Below are 10,901 nucleotides of genomic sequence, written 5' to 3'. Positions count from 1 at the left end.
ATATAATAATTATTTGCGGATCAATATTCAGCCTCGCAAGCACCAAATTGTTAAATCAAGATGCGAAGACACTAGGCGAGTAGCAGAAAGGATGAAGAAAGACAGACTGGAATGCAGGAGTTGCTGAAATGCCGCTGGCCGCGCGACGCGAAGGGGAGATAACGCGAGACAGCGTCTTAGTGCCACATGCCGCGCGAGTAAAACGTCAGCGCGCTGGCCCGGGTGCCGCCCCCTGTATGAACGGCCAATGAATGGTGAGCTTGAAGAGCGGGAGGCGGACCCACGGGCCTTTATCTGGAACAGCTTGGCTTTGTTCGGTCTTTTCTCGCCGCGTTTCCTGACTGCTCTGCGCTGTTCGTGCGTCGTTGGACTCGTCGATTGCAGGTATGAGTTGCTACAGGCCTCCCCCCGGCCCCGTCCCCGTCCCTGGGCATGACCAGGTTGATAGGGCCCAGTGGTTCGTCCACGGGGGGGGGGTTGGTAGTAGCTGGACGGCCGTTGGCATCGGACGATAGGCCGAGTGGGTCGAATAGGGTCTCGCTGGGCGGGCAGTGGGGGAATATGGCGGCGGGGGGCAGTTTGGATGCGCAGTCGGGTATAGCGGCCGTGCGGGGTCTTTGTGCCGGGCCGCGGAGTAGTGAGACGGAGTGAAGCGGGAGGTGTGTAGACGGGCCTGGTGGGCCACCCCGGAAATTGCTTTGTTTCTGTCCTCTTAAACAGTCAGTACTCAGCGGCATGATGCAAGAAACTTGTTGCGAAAGTGCAGGATTAAAATAGAACAGACATTAAACAACTGTTTCAGTGGCTGGCACTTCCATTCTCTGATTTGTATTCTTGGTGTGTCGTCAAATCGTTGTGCTGCCAAAGGGATGCACTTTTCATTCAACCGCGCTGGGCATACTGGTGCTCGTAGTTTTCCCCCCCTGTTAGCCAAGCAGCGTGATTAAGGTTTGGGCAGGCAGGGCTGTGGGCCGGTGTGATCGGAGCTAGGCGGGAAAGGAGCGTAAAGTAATCGTACTTCACTATAAAATTCAGGATACACCTAGCTGCTGTAACATGGTATCGGGATTGCCTAGCAAGGATGGCACGGGCCACAAGCGAAGTGTTTCCCAGATATTCAACATGGCCACGGGGACTCAAAACCACGCGAGACGTCTTGGCTTTCCTGGTGTAGGTGGGGTTATGGGGGTTGGCTCCGGCGGTTTACCTTCTCTCGCCAGTCACTCTCCTGGACCCAAGTGTTTCCCAGATATTCAACACGGCCACGGGGACTCCAAACCACGCGAGACGTCTTGGCTTTCCTGGTGTAGGTGGGGTTTTGGGGGTTGGCTGCGGCGGGTTACCGTCTCTTCGCCAGTCACTCTCCTGGACCCTCGGTGTCTCGTGGGTGTTAGGCGGGGCTTTGAACGCGGTTTCCATCTTAGTAGCCTGGCTTTGCGGGTTGATTACCGGGACAACATAGCACTGTTAGGCCTGCTGTCGGGTGCGGGTAGGAAGTGTTTCGCATGTGACTATTATGAGTTGCAGTAAAGGGGTCCGCCTTACCATGCCTTACTTCAGCGGGAAACTCGAGAGATCACCCGTAAACTATTTAAGGTTTAGGACGTCCCGCATAATCCCCCGCAGCCTGCAAGTCTGCGTGGTATCCTCAATACTGCTGATAAGTGGCATCCTGCACCTAATAAAGGGTGCATCAATCTCATTTAACGGGCCGCTCTGGTCGACCCACTCAGACCTTCATCCTCTCCGGTCGCAAACAAAATCGAACAACCAAACGTCCCCGGGATTATATTGAGACCACATGTGAATCTGTGCTGTGCTGCTGCAAATGCGCACCTTGGCTCTGCATTAGAGTGACTAGGTCGTTAATATCGCTAGCAATGGGTATCACAACAATGCACCAGAAGAGGCGCATTTCAGAGTAAACAAAGTCAGGGGAACCAGACGTAAGCGACCGAGCTCGCAAGGGCCCAGGGTCCAGGTGGGAGTGGCGCTGCTAGTCCGGTTTTATATTTTGATAGTTGTTGTGTAGTTTGCCGGGCTTTTCACGTACACGGCATTACTATCCGGCGTGTTTAATTTACTGCGTCAACGGAAGCGGATAAGACTACAACGCCCAGAATGCATTAAGCAACTCCCGCGTTTTAGGATTACAGCCACACGTGTAATGCCGCGTCTACACAATGGTGATGCGAGATTAGACGGAGGACACGTTTCATGTAAATTAGGACATTCTCACACCTCACCTTGATTAGTTCCTTTCCAAAAGATAATTAATTCTGCAGCATCCTCATCCAATCACATAGCTTGATTAATGTTTTATGGAGGCCTTAATGTCACTCTGCACTACAGGGCTGAGTTTAGATAAATTCCGTCTTGAATTGGCACGAGTATGTAGCAAATGTATTCTGCAATCCAGCGGGTCTGCTCTTGATTCATTGGTTTTCCTTTCTAATTTTGTGTTCAGTTCGCAGTATTCTGATTGGCAAGAGCTCAGCCTATTAAAGCAGGGAACTAGTAGCTTTGCCAAGGCTTGTTTAAGTCGGGCTTGACTGTGCGTCTGTCGCCGGACTTTTAGTGCTCACATACAAAAGAGTTTAAAGATGTAGTCCTGAGAGGGAGGTTTAGGCTCCACTCACATGTTGATTGTTCTTCTTCCACACACACTTCAGGAGAGTAGTGTGCTGGTTCAACAAAGGAATATTTCTGTTGCTCATACCTGTTAGGGGATGGTAACAATGACCCCCCAAGTGAAGAACAGTAGGAAGGGCCTTTCCATGGTGCTACCCCATGACCATCATTTCACATTATGTCTTACAAATGCAACAGAAGGGGGTTTTACTTTGTGAGCTTTGTGCCATACATTACGATGGAGTTTTACGGGGGCACTGGAGTGGAAGAATAATGGGTTGCTCGCATGTCTTCCTCCGCGATCTCTGATAAGTTACAAGGTTTAATGTGTGGCTTCAAGAAAATCCAAGTATTAGTGATAAAAAAAAATAAAAAAAAATAAAAAAAAAAAGTTGGCCAGGTTATAACACCATATTGTTCTTGCAGACGCCACGTGGGCCACGGCACGAGATTAGCTCCTGCGAGCGCGCGGGCAGGGATCGGCAGCGGCTACTTCGCAAGACTGTCAGGTAAAGCGGGGTTGCGTACGTCAATTACGAGCGGGGTGTCGGGCAAACCACGGTTCTTTCTACAGGTGCAGGCAAGGATCCGTGTGCAGTCGGTTAATGCAATTTATTTTACAGATACGTCCAGAATCGCGGGCAGCGACCGGTTGCGGCCATCTTAAAGAGCGCCAGGTAATATAGGTGTTACATACGTCGTTGTACGGGCCAGCGGGTAACGCGGGTTTCGTTTCAGGTTTGCGAGCAGGAAGTTCGTGCAGGTTGAGTAACACGTGTTGTTTTGCAGGTCGCGTCCGGCGCGTTCGGATCTCGGAAGGGTGTGACAGCGGACGTTTTTAAAGAGCAGCAGGTAACACTCGCTTCGATACATGGCACCGTTGTAGACTCTCGAGTTGCGTCATTTTAACCTGGAATAGAAAGCGGGAAAGTCCCTGTTGCATCAGAGTTATATATGTTATGCGCACTATGGGTCTAGTCGATTACGTTCCGCTACTGCTGGGACCTGGTAGGAACGCGGGGGGGGTAACGTGGGGTTCAGTGGGCATTTGCATTGAACTGATTTGGACAGATGTAGTGCATTGACGTTTACTTTCTCACTCGTAGGGATTCCGAGGGGTATGAGCATTCGCAATGAGCTCCCGCGGTGATGCCTTGCCACAGGATGGGCTGTGGGCAGAATTCCTGGCGGGCGCACAGTCGAAATACCGTGCAAGATGGCTAATTAGACATGCGGGTCAGCGAGGGGCTGCTTCATTGGATCGCCTGTAAGATGACCCACCTTATCTGCTACTTGTTATGCAAAATAAACCTGCACCACCGTTTTCCACAATTATGTCTCATGAGTCTCCTTGGTATGTAAGTGTATGGGGCGCAAGGTGGAGCGAGCGCTGGCGGTGTGGGCACTAAAGGAACCACAATTCAATGAGTGTTACATGTAATGTAAATGTAAAGGTAATTTTACTTGTAAAGCGCACCAATACCTCAACTAGGGTGTCCTGGCGCTGTAACGCATACCGCTGTGGAACCCTTCCTGGCTTTTCCCTGTGAAATGTCCACTCCTGGGCACCCCCAAGGTGAAGCCAGGCATCCCAGCACAGTTGGGACTGTTGTGGAGATTAAGCAAGCTATTGCCCAGAGTTGCAGAGTGGGACCCATGATTACAATAGGCACCAAGGCGAGAATTATCAGGTCCGAGGAAATTGAGCCCAAGACCCGCTGAGGCGAGAATTGAACCCTGGTCCCGGGCCAGACCTCTGCATCAGGGTCTGCCGCTCTAACCATTGAGCCACACTTCACCTGGTTACATAAACCCAATGTTCAAAATACCCCACAGGAAGGGCAACCAAGAGAAATTGGTGAGGTCCAACTAGGACATGGTGGGAGGATTTGTAGTTAGAAGCAGACGAAATTAACCCATCCCTTCCTGCCTCCCACCACCCCTTGCCCTGCGTGGGTGCCTCGCTCATCCCAAATCTAGCTGGAAGAAGTGACTTGCATATTAGAAATACTTCTACTTTGATTCTCAACTGGTATCTGGGCCCTACCAGTAGCATAATGAGGCAGGTTCAGAGAGTGCTGGACTCTCTCAAGAGGTTGAACTGTGATAGGAAAAGGGTGAATATGTAAATACAAACCCACTGCAGAAAAATCAGCCATTTGGCAACTCAGGACAGTGAAGGAAAGCAAATGATGATGATGATGATGTGATGCACCAGGAAGTATGTGCAGCTTATCAAGCAATTTATTATAGTGCATCAAGTTATACACGGCCCACCCATCAGGCTTCACTCCCGCAGATAGGAAGGAAAAATTACAAAGCCATTTGCTGTAAATGGAAATTGAATCGTGCTCATTTTGAAATAGATGCTATGGATGGTAAAATAAAGATTGAGAAAGTGCACACTCCCATCAACTGTGGACATTGTTCTGTGGGTAACCACTGGCAGATAAGACAGAGAATGACTTTGCTCAAACCAGTGGGTTTATATATAGGCAATGTGAAGGCACTTAGATATGAACGGAGATACATTTCCTCCCAAGATAACAGCATGGCATTAAGACAAAAATATAGGTAAACAGTTGATGGAGCAGGTTTTGCAAAAAGAAACCTGGTCGAATTAACACCCCCATAATACGTACTAACAGTGTGCGGTGTGAACTAATATGCATATTACATGAACACGAGGGAAACTACTTTTGCGCACGTATGCACTAACATGAAATAACACATGAAAGAACTAAAACCGTATTTATATTGTGTTTTGAAGGAAACAAGAATTAATACATGATTAGGCCGCATCTTGCATTCTGCTTTGAAATTAATAAGTAATGCCCACCTGTCCCTTCTCTCGCTACCCTTGTACAAAAAGAAACGCCTAGGTGGATCTCGCTTCGCCTACCTCGCCCCCAAAATCTGGAACTCCTTTCCCCTGTCTATTCGGAACTGCACTAAGCTAGTAGAATTCAGGAGAGCCTTGAAGACCTGGCTATTCAAACAAGCGCACGGTTAGAGCATTGTCACCTCTGCCTCATCAGTTACCTTCTGTCTCTCAGCGCCATGAAACCTCTGGGTGACCGTGCGCTTAACAAATTCCGAATAAGATAAGATGCCGCTTTTGCTTTAAGTTTTGCTAGGAAAAACATAACAGGGGATAGTGCAAAGGTGGGTGGTAAACAGTGAAAATTACATTCCTGTGTAATTAATGAATGTTTATGTTCCATTTGCCATAGTGAGCTGAAATGGGCCTCCATTACCCTAAAGTTGTCGGGATAGAGGAGGGTCTGGAAAAATTAGTGAAATAGACCTGTCAATGGCAGACAGAGGCACTGAGCACAGCAGAAGAGGGGCGGAGGTTCAAGGCCGATATGTTCGCCTGCCAAAGGATGTGACTGACCGTGGGACTAAAGTCTCCTTCCACAGACATTGCTATAAAACTATCTGTGAAAATGCTGAATTGTATCATGTTTTAAATTGTGTAAATGATTTGAATATGATGTAATATGAAGGGACCTAAAACAATAGTCTTTAGTAGACATGAATGGGAAGCTGATGGTGTGACCCACCACCTCCAAAATCAACCCAATCAACTGTTGCATTTTGTGAAATGTTTCAACTCATGTGGGACGGACATAAAGGTTTTATGGTATAACTGGGGTGCTTTTGGGGGTGTGGTTAAGGTCATCCTGGGTTGTCTTCCGAGGAGAGAGCACAGGGGTGATGCGTCGCTGTCCGTCGGTTTTGCAGAGAGGTCTAGCTGTTCCGGTCCGGTCCTGAAATCTTTGTTCCCTGACTCTATTTCAGGGAACCCCCACCACATCCTTGGCCAGGGGGGTGTTTTTCTGCAGATCCTTTGGGTCTGTTTTATTTCTCCGCTTCCTACTATGCATAATTATTTGCAAATATATTTTTGTCTCTGAATCTTATGTCTCTTCACCTAGCCACTCCATTAGAAGTATATTGTTTCGAATCATCGATCCTCTTCATTAGTTGTATTATGTTTTGCACCATTTTGCTGAAACTTTGGTCTCTTAATTTATCCACTCCTTCATGTGCATTGTTGAAATTGAACGATGAGTTTGTCACCATTTGCAATTTGCAGATGTTTTCTCCCCCTTTTGTGAATTTCATTGTTTGCATTTGTGACCGTTTGCATTGAGGATTTTATTAGGCATTTTTTAGATAAAACTTTATTAACTTTGGGAGTCTGATTATTTAGCTGACTGGTTAGTTGGATAGTACTATCATTACCATCAACTATTCAACTAATTGGTCCATCGACCAAGAAGATGGAAAGTTGATATACAAGTTAGATATATATATTTTGGAAATGTCAACATGAATCTGTGATGGAAACAGAAATTTGAAGTCACTATAAATTCGACCCCCAGCACATTAGGGATTTGGGTGAATTTGTATGGGTCATAGTTCTGTGATGTTATAGAGTATTGATCCCTGATCAATTATGGTGAGCGCTGGATTCAGTGTATAAGCCCAGTAATATAGTACAACAGAATGTAAGATCCTGTGAACAGAAGTGATCCTCACTTTGGTGAGAAAATAGAGCAACAGTTTTCTAGCTACATAGAACACCCACAGATTTGCTTAGTGCCTAGAAGACAAAAAGACATTGAGCAAGTAATGTATTGAAGGTTCAAGGACCAATTATGTGCATTCAGCTCAGGCCCCCTACCCAGGACCAAGCCAAGAAGAGGGTCCGACCCCATGTGCGAACTGATTGCTTTGGTACCAAAATCCTCATTTGCTTTATCCCTCAGCTCTAGAAGAGTAGTAAACTGAAGCCTGGGGCCTGCTTTCTTGCCTAAGGCAAAGAATGTGGTGCCCATCCAAGAGAGAATCAGTTAAGTCACATTGGCTAAGTGGAGAGAACAGGGTTTACAACGATATGCAGTTGAGGATTACGGACATGCATTGTTGAAGATTGAGAATCGCATTAAGTTCAAAACCCTCTGCTATATGCATAGGATTAATGCAGGAATAGCACCACACTACTTTCAGGCGCTAGTGCATCAATATCGTCCCTCACGATCCCTTCGATCTGCAAACCAGCACAACTTTCAAGTTCCGAGGATTAAAAGAACTAGGATGGGGGGGCAATCCTTTTCCTATTTGGCCCCAATACTTTGGAACTCTATGCCTTTCTCGTTGCGTATCGAACCTCAGTACCAGAAGATCCGCAGGAACTTAAAGACCTGGCTTTTTAACCAATAGATTGTCTGCACCGGTTATATGCTTATCTCTGTTTTTAGCGTGTTATAGCACCGGGAATCCGGCGGGTAGCTGTTGCGCTGAATAAAATCAATTAACATAACTTAACATAATAGCATCAACCAAATCATTGCATCACCCCTTCCCCACCACATAATCTCCATGGCAGAGCATATCTGGAGAGGACTTCGTTACTATGACCACAATTTGAGACCATGAATTCAAGGTACCAGAGATCCAGGGCCAAAACATTCTAATCAATACCTGTGAATATCAGGATATCCTATTGCCTCAACTGGAATTTGAAAGAGGACAGCCTGCAGAAAGCCCAGCTAGAAGCTTGGAGACTCCATCCATATTTACAACTCCCATTGGTCAATGAATACGAACTACTTGAGTGGTGACCAAATTGAGTAAAGATTAAATAGTATCCTTATACTTAAGGATGGGTGCTAAAGTTCAACAGCAGCTACCGATGGCTTGGAGAGCAACCACCTTCCATCTGTTGCGTTGCTGATGGTTAAAGCTTTGGAGATGGCAAAGAGTAAAGGACTAGACTCAAGAAAAAGTCACTGCAGGTTAGTAAAATGGCCCCTGGATCAATAGCAACAGTAAATAAAATTCACGGGATATCAAAATTTGGTAGTGACGACAAACAGCATGGGGAGTGGTAGCACATTGTTCTTTTAAATTCAAGCCACGTTAAAAATGAATAAAGCTACATAAACTCACATAGGAGGTTAAATCCGGTTCTGAAGTCATCCCAGTTACATACAATACAATAAAACAGTAAAAAACTATAAAATGGATAACTTGTAATTTTGTCTTTCCAGAAAGAGTCATGAACAGACCTTTGTGAACATGAAGGTAAATTACTGTCAGACTTGACCTTTTTGGCTAAAGTTCCCTAAACCTTTTGCTTTTCCCCCAGACCCTTTTACTGACAGAGTTGCCAATTTAAATGCATTGGGTACTTTGCCACTGCTGATCAGTGTCAAAGTACAAGAGTTCCTTATGTAAATTGTAATGGTAATTATTTGGCCATGATTGGTATGTTTGCCTTACTAGTAAAGTCCCTAGTGATGTGCACTGTGTGTGCCAGGGCCAGTAATGCAATGGCGTGTGGAGAAGAAAACTCAGGCCTGCAGTGTAGGGCCTGCACACAGTTTGCTGAGTTAGCATGTTGTCCTGACAAGTGCAACCACTTGTCAGGCGTTACTTTCCCTTTTGCACACACCTGTGGTAGGTCCCGGGTAACCCCTGGGCAGGGTGCAGTGTAAGTAAAAGGCAGGACATATACTGGAGATGTGTGCTATGTCCTGACAGTGAAAAACACTCCATTTAATTTTTCTCCAGTGAAAGGCCATCCTGCCCATAGGACAGAATGGGGGAGGCTGGGTATTGTCTTTTGGTAACCTAGTTTCCTATAAGTAGAAAATGGGGAGGTGAAGTTTAGTATGTATGAACTCAGTGTCCTAACACATCTTTCTGTGAAAGTGGTTTTGTCACTGTGTGTTCAGAAACCACTCTTTTAGAAAGTGGCTGTGTTTTGTGCTTTAAGCATTTCTGTGTGTCTCTGCTGAATGTGAATTGACTGTCTGGTTCTGAGAGGTGATAGGGAGGTCTTGACCGAAGGGAGGGGTTGAGATGGCACCAGGCTGACCTGCATCTGGTGAGTAGGCAAGGAGAAACCCCAGGAGTTGAAGAGGCCTGGGTTGCTGCTATAAAACAATTGACCCGGCTCCTGCTGAGTGATTAAGGATCCAGACCCCAGTATCAAAGGGAGAAAGGTGACACTTGGAGGAAGACACCCAGAACTGATGTAGGCAGGGGTCTGGGAGCCCTGAGCACAACGAACTTCAAAGATATTTAGGGATATAACAATGAGAGCTGAGAGCCCTGAACGTTGGAATAGAACAGAAATGGATTGGGATTGAAAAGGCTCGGACCCATTTTGTGGTCAAGAGGAACCTCTACTAAGGAAGGAACAACCGAAGAGACAGCTGGGGAAAGACCATCCCTTGCATCGGGATGAGGGGCTGGTCTGCAGTTTGTGATTTTAACCGAGGAAGACGCTGCCGGGACTGTACTTGATGCGCTGTGTCCCCCTGCTGACAAAGACTGTGCTTTGTGCTGTGTCTTGTTACCCCAAGGGCCCGAGGTGAGCTGGCTCCTTGTTTGGAAACACAGGAACATAAGTTTCTGCAGTAGTTTCAAGTGACGCGGTGGACGAGTGTTGTGGCAGTTGGAGACCCTTGGAAGATGTGTCCTGTGACCTTGGACACACGGAGGAAGAGTGAGACTTGGACGTGCTGGGTGCGTGTCATGGTGCACAGGAGGGGCAGGTGAAGAGCGCCTGCTCAGCGTGTGCACCAAAGCTGAAGTGAGACTCTGACACGCAGGGTGCATGTCGTGGTGCACCACAGGCACTGGTGAAGAGCGCCTGGTCGGCGTGTGCATCGGAGGTGGAGTGAGTCTCGGACGCACAGGGTGCATGTCGTGGTGCACAGGAGGCGTTGGGTGAGGAGCGCCTGATCAACGTGTGCATTAGAAGTGGAGTGAGTCTCGGACGCACAGGGTGTCGGGGTGCACTGGAAGCGTTGGAGAAGAGCGCCTGGTCGGCATGTGCACCAGAGGAGAAGTGAGGTTCGGACACGGTGAGAGTTTTGTGGTGTGGACAAAGGCGTTGGGGAAGAGCGCCTGGATATCGGGGCACTGGAGTTGGAGAATTCTCAGTGAAGCAGCGTGCGTGCTTTGGTGCCACCTGGGACTGTGGAGGTGATTGGCTGATCATAGTGTGCACCGGAAGAAAGTGAGTCTCTGTAGCGCGGTGTGCGTGTCTTGGTGCAGGAAGGATTGCCTGGTGAACGTGCACTCAGCATCGATGTGGAGTCCCATCAGCGTTGTGTGTGTAGCTACCTGCCAGAGGAGACCCGGAGGGTGCTGTGGTGAACATGCACCAGGAGTAAAGTAATCTCAGGGGCGTGGGGTACGTGTGCCCTTTGGCCACCTGAGACCTTCCCAACAGTCGCGGCCCAGAC

This window comes from Lissotriton vulgaris, chromosome 5 (genome assembly GCF_964263255.1).
Source record: "Lissotriton vulgaris chromosome 5, aLisVul1.2, whole genome shotgun sequence".
NCBI lineage: Eukaryota > Metazoa > Chordata > Amphibia > Caudata > Salamandridae > Lissotriton > Lissotriton vulgaris.
This window is presented reverse-complemented; position numbering follows the sequence as displayed.